Here is a 20,708-nt window from a genome sequence, read left to right on the forward strand (position 1 = left end):
AGACCCCAACCCAGCGAGCCCAGCTTTAGGAAAGAGATCAGCCCCTCCAAGACCCCAACTCCAGGGAGCCCAGCTTCAGCCCGCAGTAAGGAAGGAGACCAGTGGAGACAGAAAGACCCCACCAGCACCCACTGGAAGAAGAGATGGGAAGAAGACAGAATAAGAGATCACTCAGCAATAGAAACACCAACATGACCCCACCAGAATCCAGGGATCCAACAACAGCAAGTCCCGAAAAGCACTACATAGATGAAGAAGAGGAGACAGACCTTAAAAATTATTTCATGAAGATGATGGAGAGCCTCAAAGAAGAAACGAGGAAATCCCTTAAAGAAATAGAAGAAAAAACAAACAAAAAAATCCATGAAATGCGGGAAAAAATTCAAGAAATAAACAAATCTCTCAAAGAATCTAAAGAGCACCAAGAAAAAACAACCAAGAAAATTAAGGAAACAGCTCAAACAGTTGAAGGATTGAAAGCTGAAATAGAAACGATAAAGAAAACACAGAATGAAGGGATGCTGGAAATAGAAAAGCTCGGTAAACGGTCTGGAACTACAGATGCAAGTATCACCAATAGAATACAAGAGATAGAAGAGAGAATCTCAGGTGTTGAAGACTCATTAGAGGATATAGAGTCGTCAACCAAAGAAAATCTCAAAACCAACAAATCCTTAACACAAAATATCCAGGAAATATGGGACACCATGAAGAAGCCAAACCTGAGAATAATAGGTATAGAAGAAGGTGAAGAACTTCAACTTAAAGGTACAGAAAACATATTCAACAAAATCATAGAAGAAAACTTCCCTAACCTAAAGAAAGATATGCCTATGAAAGTACAAGAATCTTACAGAACACCAAATAGGCTTGACCAGAAAAAGAAGTCACCTTGCCATATAATAATCAAAACATCAAACCTACAGAGCAAAGAGAAAATACTAAGAGCAGCTAAAGAAAAAGGCCAAGTAACATACAAAGGCAGACCTATCCGAATTACACCTGACTTCTCAATGGAAACGATGAAAGCCAGAAGATCCTGGTCAAATGTCCTACAAACGCTAAGGGAACAAGGATGCCAGCCCAGACTACTATATCCAGCAAAGCTCTCAATTACCATAGATGGAGAAAACAAAATATTCCATGACAAAGCCAGATTTAAACAATACGTATCCATGAATCCAGCTCTACAGAAAATGCTAGAAGGAAAACCTAGAGCCAAGGAAGATAACTACATTCACAAAGACACAGGCAATATGTAATCATACTTTACAAAACACTAAAAGAAAAAGGGAGGAGAAACTACACAAAATAACTTCACTAACAATAAATCAAGCGCAAACAAGGATCACCAATCAATGGTCATTAATATCCCTCAATGTCAACGGCCTCAACTTGCCTATAAAAAGACACAGACTAGCAGAATGGATACGAAGACAGAACCCTTCCTTCTGCTGCATACAAGAAACACATCTCAACAACAAAGACAGACGTTATCTCAGAGTAAAGGGCTGGGAAAAGATCTTCCAATCAAACGGCCCCAAGAAACAAGCGGGCGTAGCAATCCTAATATCTAACAAATTAGACTTCAAATTAAAATCAATCAAAAGAGATGAAGAAGGGCACTTCATATTCATCAAAGGAAAAATACATCAAGACGAAGTCTCGATTTTAAACATCTACGCCCCAAATACAAAGGCACCTACATTTGGGAAAGAAACATTACTAAAGCTCAAAATGCACATAAAATCTCACACACTAATAGTAGGAGACTTCAACACTCTGCTCTCACCGCTAGACAGGACCTCCAGACAGAAAATTAACAAAGAAACAAAAGAATTAATAGAAGTTATGACCCAACTGGGTTTAACAGACATCTATAGAACATTCCATCCAAATACAATGGGATATACCTTCTTCTCGGCACCACATGGAACCTTCTCTAAAATTGAACACATAATAGGAAACATAGCAAATCTCCAGAGATACAAAAAATTGGAATAACTCCCTGCATCTTATCAGACCACCATGCATTAACATTAGAATTCAACAATAACACAAATCGCAGAAACCCTACAAACTCATGGAGATTGAACAATGCACAATTGCACCATCCCTGGGTAAAGGAACAAATAAAAAAACAAATTAAAGACTTCCTCGATTTCAATGAGAATGAAGACACAACATACACAAACTTATGGGACACTTTGAAAGCAGTGCTGAGAGGAAAGTTTATAGCACTAAGTGCCCACATGAAAAAACTGGAGAACAGTCATACTAGAGAATTAATAGCACAGCTGAATGTTCTAGAACAAAAAGAAGCACACTCCCCCAGGAGGAGCAGACACCAGGAAATAATCAAATTGAGGGCTGAAATCAATCAAGTAGAAACCAGGAAAACACTGAGAAGAATCAATGAAACAAAGAGTTGGTTCTTTGAGAAAATCAACAAAATAGACAAACCTCTGTCCAAACTAACCAAAAGACAGAGAGAGAACATGCTAATTACAAAATCAGGGATGAAAAAGGGGACATAACAACGGACTCTGAGGAAATCAAGAGAATCATCAGGGCATACTTTGAAAATCTGTACTCCACAAAATTTGAAAATTTAAAGGAAATGGACAATTTCCTGGATAGATATCACTTGCCAAAACTAAATCAAGAACAGATAAATAATCTAAACAGACCTATAACCCCTAATGAAATAGAAGCAGTCATCAAAAGTCTCCCAAACAAAAAAAGCCCAGGCCCAGATGGCTTCAGTGCAGAATTCTACCAGAAATTCAAAGAAGAGCTCATTCCAATACTCGTCAAAGTATTCCACACAATAGAAGCAGGAGGCTCACTGCCAAACTCTTTCTACGAGGCTACAATTACCTTGATACCCAAGCCACACAAAGACACAACTAAGAAAGAGAACTATAGACCAATTTCCCTCATGAACATTGATGCAAAAATACTCAATAAAATACTTGCAAACCGGATTCAAGAACACATCAGAAAAATCATCCACCATGATCAAGTAGGCTTCATTCCAGGAATGCAGGGATGGTTCAACATTAGAAAATCTATCAATGTAATCCACCATATTAACAATCTGCAAAAGAAAAACCACATGATCATCTCACTAGATGCTGAAAAAGCCTTTGACAAAATCCAGCACCCCTTCATGATAAAGGTCCTAGAGAGATCAGGGATAACAGGAACGTACCTGAATATAATAAAAGCAATATACAGTAAACCAACAGCTAACATCAAACTAAATGGAGAGAAACTCAAAGCAATTCCTCTAAAATCAGGAACAAGACAAGGCTGTCCACTCTCTCCATATCTCTTCAATATTGTACTTGAAGTTCTAGCTACAGCAATAAGACAACAAAAGGAGATAAAGGGGATACAAATAGGTAAAGAAGAAGTCAAACTTTCATTATTTGCAGATGATATGATAGTTTACATAAGTGATCCAAAAACTCCGCAAGGTCACTCCTAGAGCTGATAAACACCTTCAGCAATGTGGCAGGATACAAGGTAAACTCTAAAAAAAATCAGTGGCCCTAGTATATACAGATAATGAAGTGACTGAGAAAGAAATCAGAGAAACATCACCTTTTACAATAGCCAAAAACAGCATCAAATATCTGGGGATAATGTTAACCAAGGAAGTGAAAGACCTGTATATCAAGAATTTGTGTCTTTGAAGAAAGAAATCAAAGAAGATACCAGAAAATGGAAAGATCTCCCATGCTCTTGGATTGGTAGGATCAACATAACAAAAATGGCAATCTTGCCAAAATCAGTCTATAGATTCAATGCAATCCCTATCAAAATTCCATCACAATTCTTCAAGGAACTGGAAAGAACATTAATCAACATTATATGGAAAAACAAAAGGCCCAGGATAGCCACAACATCCCTATACAATAAAGGAACTTCAGGAGGCATCACCATACCTGACTTCAAGCTCTATTATAGAGCCATAGTCCTGAAAACAGCTTGGTATTGGCACAAAAATAGGCAGGTAGACCAATGGAACCGAATCGAAAGCCCTAATTTTAACCCACACACCTATGAACACCTGATTTTTGACAAAGAAGCTAAAACTGTACAGTGGAAAAAAGAAAGCATCTTCAACAAATGGTGCTGGCATAACTGGGTACTGATATGCAGAAGACTGCAGATAGATCCATGTTTATCACCTTGTACAAAACTTAAGTCCAAATGGATCAAAGATCTCAACATACATCCAGCCACACTGAAACTTTTAGAAGAGAAAGTGGGAGATACTCTTCAATGAGTTGGTACAGGAGACCACTTCCTAAACATAACACCAGTGGCACAGGCACTGAGATCAACAATTAACAAATGGGACCTAACTAAAAAGCTTCTGTAAGAAAGAAATTAAAGGAGACACCAGAAAATGGAGAGATATCCCATGCTATTGGATAGGTAGGATCAATGCAGTAAAAATGGCAGTCTTGCCAATAGCAACCTACAGATTCAATGCTATTTCCATTGAAATCCCAGCACAATTCTTCACAACCCTTGAAAGAACAATTCTCAACTCTACATGGAGAAACAAAAGACCTAGGATAGCCAAACCCACCCTGTTCAACAAGGCAAGGTCCATATGAAACACAATCCTTGACTTCAAGCTCTATTATACAACTAATCCTGAAAACAGCTTGGTATTGGCACAAAAATAGACAGGTAGACCAATGGAAGCAAATAGAAACCGCTGATGTTAACCCACATGTTGGGGAAGTCTTTTGTCAATAAAGCACTGTTGAGACAATAGGAATCTAGACAGGAGTTAGTAGGAGTCCAGGAGGATTCTGGGAAGGAGAAACACAGGGGAGTCAACATGTAACGCCATGGGGTAAGAGCCCAGAACTATTCTCCGGTAAGAGACATACTTAGATTAACAATTAGGGGGTAAGTACTTAAAGCAGAGCTAGCCAGTAAGAGACAAGCAAGGCCAACAGCTTCATAATGAATATAGCCTCCTGTGTGTTTATTTGGGACTGATGCGGCTCTAGAACCAGGCAGTCAGGAAGGCTCCTCTCAAAGAAAAAGCTTCTCCTTACACCCACACACATAGGAACATTTGGTTTTTGACAAAGAAGCTAAAATTAGACAATGGAAAAATAAGGCATCTTCAACAAATAGTGCTGGCATAACTGGATGATGGCATGTACAATACTGCAGACAGATCCGTGTCTATCACCATGCACAAAACGAAAGTCCAAATGGATTAAAGATCTCAACATAAATACAGTCATACTGAACCTGTTAGAAGAGAAAGTGGGAGGTACTTTTGAATGAATTGTTACAGAAGACAGCTTCCTGAAAATAATACCAGTAGCACAGACACTGAGATCTACTATTAATAAATGGGACCTGCTGAAGCTGAGAAGCTTTTGCAAGGCAAAGATCACAGTCAACAAGACAAAAAGGCAGTCCACAGAATGGGAAAAAATATTCACTAACCCCACATTTGACATAGGGCTGATTTCCAAAATTAACAATGAACTCAAGAAGTACCAAAGGATCCAATTAAAAAGTGGGCTACATAACTAAATAGAGAATTCTCAATGGAGGAAACTAAAATGGCTGAGAGACACTTGAGAAAGTGCTAAACATCCCTAGCCATCAGAGAGATGCAAATCAAAACAACTCTGAGATACCATGTTACTCCTGTCAGAATGGCTAAATCAAAAACACCAAAAAAACAAATGACAGTTTATGCTGGAAAGGATGTGAAGAGAAGGGAACACTCCTCCACTGCTGATGGGAGTGCCAACTTGAACAGCCACTTTGGAAGTCAGTATGGAGATTCCTCGGGAAAATGGGAATCAGTCTACCACAAGACCTAGCAATTCCACTCTTAGGCATATAGCCAAAAATGCCCATTCATACAACAAGAACAACTGTTCCACTACGTTTATAGCAGCAGTATTTGTAATATCCAGAACCTGGAAGCAACCTAGATGCCCCTCAAATGAAGAGTGGATAGAGTAAATGTGGTACATTTACACAATGGAATACTATTCAACAGAAAAAAACAATGGAATCTTGAAATTTGCAGGCAAAAGATGGCACTACAAGAAACTATCCTGAGTCAGGTAATCCGATCACAAAAAGACAAACATGGTATGTACTCACTCATATATGGATTTTAGACATGATTCAGGAGCGTGCCAGTCTACAGTCCCACTTCCAGAGAGGCAGGGAAACAGGAAGGATCCCAAGAGAGATATACGTGGTACCCCAGAGAAGGTGGAAGGAGGCAAGTTCTCCTGAGCAGATTGGGTGCACAGGGTGCGGGAGGGGAACTGGAGCCATGAAAAAGAGAGGGAGACATGAGGAACGGAGAAAAGGACATGGAAGAGCAGGAAAGTTGAGTTGGGGAAGAATAGAGGAGAGCAGGATGAGAGACACCGTAATAGAGGGAAGCATCCCAGGTTTGAAGGGAGATCTGGCACTAGTGAGAACTCCAGAGATGTAAAAGGATGACACCAACTGCCAAACTAAGCTGTAGTGGAGAGACTACTTTAAATGCCCCTCCCTAATAATGATTTTGATACCATCCTAGAAATTCCATCCAGTGACAGACAGAAGCAGAGGCAGACATCCATGGCTAAACACTGAATTGAACTCCTGGAACCCAGTGACAAATAGGGAGGAGTGATGAGCAAAGGGGTCAAGACCAGGCTGGTGAATCCCAGAGAAACTGCTCACCTGAACAAGGGGGAGATCTTGGACCCCAAACTGATGGCTGAGAGGACCAGCATGGGACTGATACAGACCCCCTGAATGTGGGTGTATGTGAGGAGACTCAGGCAATCTATGGGGTTTTTATGTAGTAGATCAGTATTTATACCTGGCACACAAATGGATTTTGGGCACCCATCCCACAATGAGGGATACTTTCTCAATCTGGACTCTTTAGCGAGGGCCTGCACCCTCCCTGGAATGAAATGGCAGACTCTAGAGATCCCCATGGAGGGCCTTACCCTCCCTGGGTAATGTAGTTGGGATTGGGTGGGGGACTTGGGAGGTTCCTGGGGGAGGGTGTGGACGATGAGGGGAGGGAGAGGGAACTGGAACTGACATGGGAAGCAAGCATGTTTCTAATTTAAATATATAATAAAATGTAAAAAAGTAAAATTCACTAAAAACACATTTTAAAAATCCAGGGACTGTATTGTCTGAGTGCCAAATTAAAATTAGTAGCTAATGATGACAAAGGCATTATGTTCCATTTCCCAAGAGGGTATTCTGTTATTGGAAAGTCATGCTTTTTTTTAGTATCATGTTTTTTGTTTTCTTTTTTTTTCCTTCTTTCACTTTTTTAAATTTAACTTAAATTAGAAACAAGTTTGCTTTACATGTAAATCCCAGCTCCCTCTCCCTCCCTTCCTCTCCCGTCCCCTTCAGCCATCCCCAAACCCCTCCTCCAATTCCCATTCCACACTCCAAGGAGGGCGAGGCCCTTCATGAAAGTCTGTCATACCATCTGGGGCACGGCCTAGGCCCTCCCCCATGTGTACCAGTGGAGACAGCATCCCTCCACGTGGAATGGGCTCCCAAAGTACATCTGAATGACAGGGCTAAATGCTCATCTATTGCCCAAGGCCCCAAAGAATGCTGAAGCCTTCTCAATAACACCCACATTCAGGGTTCTGGATCAGTCCCATTCTGGCCTCTCAGTCACCAGTCTGGGGTCTATGAGCTCTCCCTTGTTCAGGTCAGCTGCTTCTGTGGGTTTCTCCAGCCAAGTCTTAACTCCTTTGTGCATCATAACTCCCTCTTTGCAACTGGGTTCCAGGAATTCAGTTCAGTGTTTAGCTGTGGGTATCTGCCTCTGCTTCCTTCAGCCACTGGATGAAAGCTCTAGTATAGCACACAAGGAAGTCAATCACATTATCAGGGAAGGGTATTTAATGTAGCCTCTCCACTATTGGTTAGATTGCCATTTGGTGTCATCCTTGTAGGCCTCTGGACATCTCGCTAGTGCCAAATCTCTGTTTAAATCTATAATGGCTACTTCTATTATGGTATCTCTCATCCTTCCCTCCTGACATCACTGTGCTTGTCGCTCTTCCAATCACAGAGAGAGGAAGTATCTCACACTTGCCTGCACTCATCCTGAGACCAATCAGAGTATTGGACCTGCTTGCACCCACCAGGAGAGGAAGAGACACCACCTGCACCCACTAGAAGAAGCAGTGGGAAGACTGCAATATGAGAACACATTCAACAACAAAAAAGCCAATATGATGCCTCCAGAGTCTAGGGACTCTGCACCAACAAGATCTGAACATACCAACACAAGTGAAGCAGAAGAGACTGACCCTAATGATACTGAGGAAATTCAGAGAATCATCGGGTCATACTTTGAAAACCTTTACTCCCCATAATTCTAAAATTTAAAGGAAATTGACAATTTCCTGGATAGATATCACTTATCAAAATTAAGTGAAGAACAGATAATCAATTTAAACAAATCTATAATACCAAAGGAAATAGAAACAGTAATCAAAAGCATCCCAACCAAAAAAAGACCAGGCCCAGATGATTTCTCTAGAGAATTCTACCACAAATTCAAAGAAGAGATAATAGCAGTACTGCTCAAACTGCTCTACACAGTAGAAGCAGAAGGGTCTTTGCCAAATTCTTTTTATGATACTACAGTTACCTTGGTACCCAAGTCACACAAAGACACAATTAAAAAGGGAACTATAGACCATTATCCCTCATGAACATTGATGCAAAACTACTCAATAAAATACTAGCAAACTGAATACAAGAACACATCAGAGAAATCATACACCATGATCAAGTAGGCTTCATCCCACGTACTCAGGGATGGTTCAACATACAAAAATCTATCAATGTAATCCAACATATAAACAAACTGCAAAAGAAAAACCACATGAGCATCTCACTTGATGTGGAAAAAGCCTTTTACAGAATCCAACACCCCTTCATGATAAAGGTCCTAGAGAGATCAGTGATATCAGGAGCCTACCTGAACATAAAAGTAATATACAGTAAACCAACAGCTAACAACAAACTAAATAGAAGAAACTCAACATAATTCCTCTAAAATCAGGAACAAGACAAGGCTGTCCTCTCTCTCCATATCTCTTCAACATTGTACTTGAAGTTCAAGCTACAGAAATAAGACAAGAAAAGGAGATAAAGGGGATACAAATAGGAAAGTAGAAGTCAAACTTTCACTATTTGAGGATGATATGATAGTTTACATAAGTGACCCTAAAATCTCTACAAGGAAACTCCTACACCTGATAAACACCTTCAGCAAAGTGGCAGGATACAAGGTTAACTCAAAAAAATCAGTAACCCTACTTTAAACAGATGATAAATGGACAGAGAAAAAATCAGAGAAACATCACTCTTTACAATAGACTTTGTTTGTTTTCTTAACAAATATTATCTTAAACCAGTGTTATAATAAATTGTGTTTATCTTATTAAAATCTCATTTTAGTACACATTTCAAACTTGGTAGTAAACATGATGAATATACTTTATTTAAAATCATTTATTAAAATTTACATAGTAAATTGAATCATTAAACACAAATGTGCCATTACTGAACAATGCATCTTCAAGAAAACATAAAATATTGAATATTAAGAAATAATTGTGAATTTGCAAACTCTATGTTTATATATACAACTCCAACAAACCCTGATCAAATGAGTCACATAGAATGACTCCTACTCTCCAATCTGTTCTACAATCTATAGTCACTTATTGCTGTGCTTTCATGGATTCTGTGAACACAACATACTGTAAATGTTTGGAGGATTCAGAACTGAGAAGGACAAGAGCATTTTGTAGTCCCAACAAACTCATGCTTCATTAGCAGATTTTAATTCATGTCGACCCTCATCCATGAACATTAATTCTGTCACTTCAAATAACAGGCTCACTATACTGACAGCTCATATGTGGACTTAATTTGAAAACAATCAAGTAACATGTATAATATATATCATAAGTAAAACCAGTAGCCACTTTCCTTTAGGGGACATTTTCTTTCAAACCACTACATTCCATTCCCTGGATCCCAATGGCTTATAACCATATCATAAAGTAAAAATGTGTACAGTCCAGATGAAAAATACCCATAGTCTGTAACAGTTTCAACTGTCATTCAAACTTCAAAGTGTCTTCTGAGATGCATGGCACTCTCTTAACTGTAATTCCCTTGTCAAAATCAGTATGGAAACACAGATTGCATGCTTTCCGCACATCATCTCCAGCTTCATTCCACTTTGACCACAACGCACTTCTTGCTCTTGGGCTCATTCCGCTCCCTATTAGCGGCTCTCTCTTCTAGGCAGTTAACCCACAACTCTGACATCTCTAGCATCTTGGGTTCTCCAAGGCAATCCAGGCTTGAAATTCACAGCTTCCCTCAATGGCCTGTCTTTTTTTTTTAGGTTTTTCGAGACAGGGTTTCTCTGTGGCTTTGGAGGCTGTCCTGGAACTCACTTTGTAGACCAGGCTGGCCTCGAACTCACAGAAATCCACCTGCCTCTGCCTCCCGAGTGCTGGGATTAAAGGCGTGCGCCACCAACGCCTGGCTACCTCAATGGCCTTTCTACTAGGACTCCATTCAGGGACACCCCTCACATATGCCAGGCCTCAGCAGCTTTCTTTATGTACAAAGGCAAACTCTATAACCCATTTCTTCTATTCTTAACTCTGAAGCCAGAATGATATGACTAAAGCTGACAAGTTTTGCTGGATACTGGGGCTGGACCATACCCCTTGCTCAACTGAATCTTCTACAGCCTTTACTGCCTAAGCTTGCCTGTCTGAAACTGGATATATAGACCAGGCTAGCCACTAACTCAGAGATCACCCACCACTGCATTCTGACTGCTGGCATTAAAAATGAGTACCGTCACACCAATCCAAAACTTTTCTTTAATTACTTTTCACAAGGTGAATAATTAGTTGGGTTGGATCTTGCCCTGATGTCACCACAACTTTTATTCCATTTCTTAATCTATTTATCTCCTTGAACATAGGATTTAGCTCCATTCTGCATCCTGGTGCTCTATTCTCCACAAAATGTACTTTTTGTAAATTACCATGCTCAGTTTGGTACTTTTAATTATATATGACCATTGGAGTTACCAGTAAAATCCACGCAGCAGAGTATTACTAGGCTGTTATTCAAATTTCTTCTGCCAAAAAAAATTAATCCAAGATTCTTTACTTTAGCCTCAGGCAGAATTTTGAGTCAAGGGCAAAAGACAGCAGCTTCACCAAGTAGCACAAGAATGATCTCTAGGCAGCATACTAAAATTCTTCTCTGAAACCTCTTGAGTGAGCCCTCAACAGTTAAAATAACACTAAGGATCTCTGTCTTCCATGGTGCTACTTGTATGGCCCATTCCTTCTTTCATAAAACAAAGAACCAAAGTCTAAAATCCTCCAAACAAACACATGGGCTGGATTATCACAGCAGTATCCCAGTTACTGGTATCAACTTCTGTCTTGGTTAGGGTTTTCTGTTGCTATGAAGAGATACCATAACTATGACAACACTTACATTGTTTTCTTCCTTTTTTCTTTCTTTTTTTCCTTTTTCCCAGTTCCCACTCCCTCCTCTCCTCCCACTCCCTCCATTCCCCCTTCTTCCATCTGCTCCATGATGAGGATAAGGCCTATAATAGGATGTCTACTAAGTCTGTCCAGTCATCTAGTTTAGTAGCATTAAGGCACCTCTCCACCTCCACTCCCCTGTGGGTTCCACTAAGTCAGTTTGTGCATTAGTGTTAGATCTTGGACCCACTACCACTGGCCTCATATATTGTCCCAGTCACACCATTGTCACCTATATTAAGGAAATCTGGTTCGGTCTTATGCAGGTTCCCTATTTGTCAGACCTGAATCAGTGATCTCTCACTAACTTGGGTGAGCTGATTCTGGGGGATTCTGTGTCATGATCTTGACTCCTTTGTTCATATTATCACTCCTCCCTCACTTCAACTATACCCCAGGAGCTTGGCCTATTGGTTAGATGTGGGTTTCTGTATCTGCTTCCCTCTGTTTCTGGAAGAGAGCTCTAGTCACTCTTGGATTGTGGATTGTAGGCTGAGTATTATTTGATTTATGTCAGGTTTCAACTTATGAGTGAGTACGTACTATATTTGTATTTCTGGCTTTGAGTTACCTAATTCAGGATGATTTTTTCTAGTTCTGACCATTTGCCTGTGAGTTTTTGGGATGTTATTATTTCTTACCACTGAGTAGTATTCCATTATGTAAATGTACCACATTTTCTTTATCTATTCTTCAGTTGAGGGGCATCTAGGTTGTTTACAAGATCTGGCTATTACAAATAGTGTATGGAAACACTTGTAAAGAAAACATTTAATTGGGATGAATTGCTTATAGTTTCGGAGATTCAGTCCATATTCATAATGATGGGGAACATGGTGGTGTTTGGGTAGATGTGGTGCTAGAACTGAGAGTACCACATCTTTCAGGTAACAGGCAGTGAACTGGCTGTCACAATGAGGCAGGACTGAGCAAAAGAGACCTCAAAGGACATACCCACAGTATCATTCTTCCTCAAACAAGGCCAAACCTCCTAATGTGACACTCCTTTAGAAGTCCATTTACTTTCAAACTACCACATTACAGATATACCAACAGTTGGGCACTACCAACTTCAGTGACCACCACTTCATCATGTAATATTGTGAAGTATCTGTTAGTGAGAATGTGAGACATTAAGTTGGATTTACACATACAGTGTAAATATGTGTGTGTATATATACATATATATAGTAAATTTATAAAGAATGTCAATGATTAGAATGCTTTGCTAAGAATCTTTCTTAAGGCAGTTTTAATGTCCTGGTTCCTTAAGCTGTAGATGAAGGGATTCAACATAGGTGGGACCACGGTGTACATCACTGAGGCCACATTATTACTACTTGGAGAATGTGACAGAGAGGAGGTGAAGTACAGCGCTAGTCCTGTACTATAAAACAAACAAACAATGGACAAATGAGACCCACAGGTGGAGAAGGTTTTCTGCTTCCCACTTGATGATGATGATCGTATGATGGAGGAAATTATTTTAAAGTAAGAGAAAATGATTCCTGAAATAGGAAGTAACCCAAAGAGGGTGCCTATACAGTATCTAACTATGTTATTGGTGACAGTATCAAAATGGGCAAGTTTAAGGACTTCAGAAGGGCCACAGAAGTAGCTGGAAACTTCAGTAAAATCCCCACAATTGGAAAAGTTTAATATTGCCAAATAGTGCAAGATTAATTCCACAAGACTAACGAGAAAAGAACCCAGAAGTAAAACACCACAGCGACTGGGACTCATAATGACCTGGTAATACAGAGGGTGGCAGATGGCCACAAATCTATCAAATGCCATCACTGCCAGAAGCATGCTAGCCATACATCCAAAAATTATGATCAGTGACATCTGTGTCAGGCAGCCCACATAGGAGATGACTTGGCAGTTGGTTTGGATATCCACAATCACCTTTGGGACAGTAGTGGAGATGAAACCAATGTCAACCATGGACAGGTTGGAGAGGAAGAACTACATGGGTGTGTGGAGATGGGAGTCAGCGCTTACTGTAAGGATGATGAGAAGGTTTCCAAATAGGGCCAAGATGTACATGGACAAGAATAGGCCAAAGAGAACAGGCTGTAGATCTGGATCCTCTGAGACTTGAATTAAGTGGAATTCTGGTAGAGATGTTGTGTTTTTCCTGTTTTCATTTCTTGAACAGCTTTTGGAGGAAACAAAAAAAAATGTTGTTAACAATGGTGCCAGCATGCATGTATTCCTTCTTTACAATATGAGTCAAGTAAGAACCAATTTTGATTATTTTCTCAAGTCTATTGTGACATCCTTAATCATTTCTCAGTTGTAGCAAATGCCATACTCTAAATAGTGCTTTGTTCCTAGCGCATGTGTTACCACTCTTGAGAGCAATATTGAATACAGTAATCTAGATGATGAGACCAGAGTTACTGTATACAGCTGGCCTGTAGTCACTGTGAAAGAAAGCAAACACATTAATGAAAAGATGGGGATTTGATGGAAGCCTTACGTTAGTAAATTGTCAATCAAATAAATTGAAAACTTGAAACACTTAAACATATATATTTCTATTACAATAACGTGGAACAAGTTTATTTTTCTTAGAATATATCTGACAATGTGAAGTCTGAGGTCTCAATAACAAGTTTTGATCCCTGCCAGAAAAATATTTTCTGGTTCCAGTGTCATCTATATATTTCTTTTTTTTCTTTGACTTAAAAAAGTTCTCCATTTTTTTTGTTTGGGGACTTTAAGACTTTTTGAAAACTTATCTATATTTTAAAGCTATATAAAAGCATATATATATACATATATAGAGATAAAATCCTTATTTCTATACATCTATATCAAATTTTTGTAAATACATCTTTGTTAAATCGACACTATCACAGAACTTCTCTGTCCACAGCTGCTGAGTTGTCCAATGCTGTGAAAAGTTATAAACCGTCAGTAAACACAGGTGAAATTCTGTTCTGCAAAGCTAATTTGGAGAAATCATCTCCACAAGTATCAGTAAAATGTCTGCTAAAAAACCATGGTTTCCCTGTGTCTACGCAATGCCACTGATTTTCTGAATTGCACCCTTCTTGACCCAGAGCCCCAGTTTCAGTCCCCACCTCTTCAGACAGCAAAGTAATTCCCATGTGAGTCAGGTCGGTGCATATATGCCCATGTTCTTACTTCATCTACAGAGGAACTTTCAGTTTCACTTTTAGGTCAGAGCACACTGAATTGCATAAAATATAAAAGCTTTGAAATACAGAAAATATTACTGATGCAAAGACCTGAGCAATGCCCTAATGGCTAAAGTAGATACCACTTACTTCTCTACTGGGGCTACTACAAGACACAGGGACACCAAAGATCATGAAAATTATGTAGACTACTCGGTCTTTGAAATTCTAAGCAATATAATTTCCCATGAATGTTTAATGAATCACAAGATTCTGGACTTCATAAACCAATTTAATTACAATACGTACATGAAGAATACTAGATTATGTTTGCTTCAACCTGGGGTAGAATCCACTGCCTTGCAATTCTTTCTGGCATCTAGAATGCATTCATTTAATACCATGTAAGTAATAACACTTTTAACAGAAACTCATCAGGACTAAATCATGTGCATTTTACATTACCTATATCAGATGTGATGATGATGAACTTTGACTTCTTAGTAGTTCTGCATGATTTCATTGTCTATATCAATGGCTGATACAAATTCACAGGACAGATTTTTCCAGTGCTATTTCTATATAAATACCTACTGAAATACATATAAGGAGCCATTTTAAATTAACCTAATACATACTTGATGCTCATTCGGTAGTGTGCAACACAACACGTGCTGTCCCTAATAGTGGATTTGCATACATTGAAGTGTGGTTATAAGTCTGTCTGAGAACTTCTCATATCTATTGTACAGATATTAGCTGTATCACTACATCATGGACAGACAGACATTAGTTTTTAGGTGTCATAATTTTATAGGAAAATCTGAAACTGAGAATAATAAACTGACATTAAAATTATCTATAGATTGCTTAAACCACATAAAGTAGAATTCGTTGAAGGAGTGTCCCCAGTTGTCTTATCAGGAAGAGTACAATACTCCAGGAAGACAGGTTAATCTTGATAGACAGCTGCCTATTCAAAGTAGTCCTGGTCTGTCTCTGGAAAACTAAGACAATAGTATACACTGAAACCCTCCACATTTGTTCAAACAACCAAATTAGGAAGTTCCATCTCCTTAAAACAAGGTCAATTACTCAAAATGTAACTTGGGCCTTTGAAACTATAAAAACAAAGAGAGTTTTCTAACTCTGTCTTTCTTTTGTCCATGAGCCAGAACCAGGCCTGTGCTATTATTAAAAGAATTTCCCCTTGTTAATCTCTAAGGAGTAGAGTGATCTCTACCAGAGCAGATTGTTAATTCTGACTAAAAATTACTTAGATCACCAAAAACCCGTCTGTCTTCTTCTATTGATTCCAGTAGTTATTTAGTTACCTCATAAATATATGGTAACTACCAGACATGCAACAATAGATGCCTGTGTCTTTTAATACTCATCAGTTAATTGTTCCTATAAAAACAATCACCTAGATCCTAGTATCCCTTTTTGTATTGCTTAATAATCTATTGGATTTATGACACTATCACATATGAATATCATCCACTTTTCATAATGATTTCCTACTTTTCCCATGAAAGACAAACTCATAATATGTGCCAGTAAAATGGTGAAATCTACCTACTTATACTTCTTCCAAGATGATGCAATTTGAGATACATCACATACAGAATATATTTCTATTTGTCTCCAGTGGTATAAACAGTGACTGTGGTTGGGAATCAGTGAATCAAGAGAACATTTATGACTTTCCCCACACCACATGTTCATAAAAACCAAGGATAAAAATCCCATCTCCACTTGAAAAATTATAAAATTTGCATTGTACTTATTTGTCCAAATTTAAATCCTATGTTGGCAGAAAATATGAGTTTATTGAGGAATATTTCCAAAGAGCACTGGAAAATAGAATTGTGTGAATTCTAAAGTTTGTCTTCACACAATGCACAAAGTTGACAATCCATTTCTTTTTATGACTCTACATTCTTGTATCTTCAAGTGAGAATACATGCAACAATATTTGGATAACCCATTAGTGTAGCAGTAAATATCACTAGATGACCCAAAAATTCCATGACATAGAATCAAACACCAAAAATTTGATCTTGCATCAATTTCTAGGTTACATTCCTGAATGGAATGAAAATCAAAGGAAAACCAAGCATGTGGAAATTGGTGTTTTAAAAGGATAACGGGTCTACTTAATGTTTAAAATATGTTCACATCTGTAGCAATGACTTTAGATGATTTTAAATGAAAAAGGAAAGTTATAAGTCGTAAGTTATATCAATATACAAAAAATACTCAAATATTGAGGAACATTCATAGAAAAATGTTAAAACTTTGTCTTCTAAAATTTAAATTATCTCACAATTACTAATAAGGTGTCCTAATTCACATGCATATATAGAAGAGACAAAATAATTCAAAACAAATGTATTACTCTTTGATTCTATAGTGTTTTCTTTTGGTTCATTTTGATTTTTATTTGATCATTTTTTATATTTTATACTATATTTATGTAGTAACATTACTTCCATTTCACCTCTTCAAACTCCACATATAACTGATCCCACTCTACTTCATTTTCGTAGCTTCTTTGTTCATTATATCATTCACACACATATATTTTCATGAATTGCTAATCATATAGTTTAAAAAAGATATTCAGAGGTCTTAATACAGGTGTCTCTTCAAGATCTCATGTTTTCAAACTACAGATGATATCGGGACCTGACCTCCTTTCCTATTGACTGATCCTGGGAATTATGGATGATGCTGACAGCAGCAAAGATATCCAGAAAATAGAATGCAGCTATTATAGATCCCAAAATCTAACACTCACAGTGTGAGGCCAAATAAGAACCAAAGAAACTAGGAAAGCATGAGTTGAATTTTTGTTTCAATGTTTTGAGATTGTTGCAGGTGAATATACAGCCTGCAGTTCACACAGCAGAAATGAAGTTTCTGTAATAAAGGATCTGGAAACTGCAAGGGACAGAAGGACGGGACTCTTCTTTTATAATGAAGTATTATACAATGTCTGTTTACTGAAATGATCACTCTGTGTTGTGATCAGGCAAAGTAATTCACACAAGACTTCACTCACTTCTACCTGATCTCCAGGTAATATTACACAGCAATACTGTCTTTGTCTTCCACCTTCTATAAAATAATAATCATGCAGAAGCTTATAATGTTGGAACCTGAAAGAAATATATAGAAGAAGTTGGACCTATAAAATATAGAGCTCAGATCCTCCTACCAGGGAAGACCTTAATAGTCACACACACATAGTGGCTTTCTTCAAAAGTATAATTACTGAATCACCCTCACCAGCATAGCCACAGCACTTTAGATTGACTATAAAACATCTTATTTGAACATATTTTCTGCTCTCTTTGATCATAGGAGCAGAGAGAAGAGACACTAGAACAGTTCCATGAGAATTAGAGGACTGCCATCATACCTAAGAACATAAAATCCCAGCAGAGAGGCTCAACTTTTTATTGCAGTTTGTATATCACCACACGACCCAAATTATCATAGCTCCTATGATTAGGAAGAAGTAATAATTACTGTAATCTCTTCTACACCATCAATTCCCTCAGAACTTACATGAATAAACTGTGGCTCCATGTGGCCATGTAGAAGGGCTGTGGATATGACAAACCTCACTAACTTAAATGGTAAAGGCTCAAGCTCACATTTGAATTCTGACATTAATAAAATACAAGAGGTTCTGATGCAGATCTCTGTGGGTAGAACAAACAGGGTTATATATTCCTGGATTACAGATCAAGCTGATGACATACAGGGTTGAACTAACTAATTATTCTTACATAACCGTAGAAACTCTATGCACAGAACTGGTGATTACTCACACTGGTCCACAATATTGCAATCTCTGAGGAATTCCTGTGGTTAATGGAGGAAGCAGAAAAGAGGTTGAATGTTCTCAAGAGAATAGCTATGAGGTTTTTTGATGTCCTAAGTTTTTATTACTACTATTTCTCAGTTTTGGCTCTCTTGATATTATTATTATTAAAATTATTATTTTAATATTTTTTAATATTAAAATTTATTTAATATTATTAAATTCTACTGAACGTACTTTACTGTGACTGTAGAAAGCTGTATCCTTCCTGTGAGACAATCCAAAGGCCAGAAATTAAACATGTCTGTTCTCAAGATTCATTCCAGATGTACAAAATAAGATTGTTTCTAAATAAAAAGCAGAAATAACACCAAAGTGCAACAAGGTCCAAAGCTGGAATAAGTTGAAAAATAAAGAAATATAAAGCAGCAAAAAAAATTGTACCAGAGAGATCTTGACTCGGGGAATCCAACTTTTGAGGTTGATCACTGTATGTCAAAAGGTCTCTTCAAAGCTGTTGTGCCACACAGTATCCCCACTGACATCTATTGGGACCTAGAACTCTGTGACAATGACATGTGCTATTAAGAAAGGGCATCTGAAAGGCACTTGAGCACATCAGTAAAATTATTGCACCTGCTCTGGGTAGCAAGACCCTGAGTGATGTGGAACAAGATAAGATGGACAAACTGACCATCAAGATGGAAGCACTGGAAATAAATCTAAATTTAGAGCAAATGCCCTACAGGAAATTTCCACGGCTGTCTCAAAAGCTGGTAACATAGAAAAGGGGGTGTCCTTGTTCCCTCACATCAATGACTTAGCTGACATCCCTTAAGTCATCCTGCTGGTCCCAGGTTCCAATGTGATCAGTGGTGACTTCATGCTGACAACAAGAGTTCATGACCCTGCCTGCGGTGGTGTCCAGTTTCTGTGAAGCCATGTTCACTGGAGCAGAGGGTTATCACAACCTAAAGAATGTCATCAAGAACCAATAAGAGAAGAAAGGCACCCATGTGAGAGATAAGGACAGGTTTGTGCCTGACATCCTGGAACAAACAAGTTTTAGAGATGCTGAAGGCCACAATTGACAATGCCAGGTACACTGACCAGGGTGTCATCAGCATAGACATGGCTGCCTCTGCATTCTTCAAGTCTGGCAAACAGGAGTCAGGTCTCCTATGAATCCAGCAGGTACATCATACCTGACTAGATGAATGACCTATTTAAGTCCTTCACCTGGGAGTATCCAGTGGTGTCCATGGAAGTTTCCTTTGTCCAGAATGACAGGGAGACTTGGCAGAAATTCACATGTAGTGCAGGTATCCAGGTGGTTGGAGATGATCTCTTGAAAACTATCCCTGCATGGATTGCCAAGGCTGTAGAGGAGAAGTTGGACAACTGCCTCCTTCTCAAATGAACTAGGTCAGTCTCTGAGACCATGTCTCTACATGTATGCTGGCCCAGTTCAATGATGGGGTCATGAAGTCCCATCGTTCTGGGGACACTGAGGATACTTTCATAACTGACCACATGGTAGGGTACTGCACATGGGATATCAAGGCTTGTGGTGCTTGCTGATCTGAGCACCCTTCCAACTACAATCAGGAACTTAGAATCAAGGGAGAGATGCATGGGGATTCCAAGTTTGCCAGCAGGAACTTAAAGAATCCCCTGGACAAGTAAAGCAAGGACTGGAAATCCCTGAAGTCACCATCTGCTTAGACCCTGTCCCTGATATCTTGGAGATGGATCCAAAGCTGGACCAGTGCTAGCTGCTCCCATGCCATACCTGACCAGCAGGAGCCCTGCTGGATACACAAGTTTTGTAATCATGTGATTTGTCAAATCATTCTTTCTATCACCTCACTTCCCAGCTAGTGTCTGTAGCTATGTTAACTCCAGTGTAACCTCTAGAGTGTCCAAAGCAAGACCCCACATCAGTGGTTCTGCAAGCAAAATAGAGCCTCAGTGACCACAAAATAAATTAATGAATTAATGAATAATTTTAACTTCACACCTTAAATTTTTCACCATTTCATTCTGCTGTTTTTTCTTCAGAGACTTCATTTT

The 20,708-nt window shown here is 38.7% G+C and overlaps 1 pseudogene; it reads right to left on the reverse strand.

Moving 5' to 3' along the window:
• Nucleotides 1-12,866: 12,866 nt before the first annotated feature.
• Nucleotides 12,867-19,115, reverse strand: LOC121136353 (annotated as a pseudogene).
• Between the last annotated feature and the right edge of the window lie 1,593 nt (nt 19,116-20,708).

Source organism: Mesocricetus auratus, unplaced genomic scaffold (genome assembly GCF_017639785.1).
Source record: "Mesocricetus auratus isolate SY011 unplaced genomic scaffold, BCM_Maur_2.0 Super-Scaffold_100066, whole genome shotgun sequence".
Classification (NCBI taxonomy): Eukaryota; Metazoa; Chordata; class Mammalia; order Rodentia; family Cricetidae; genus Mesocricetus; species Mesocricetus auratus.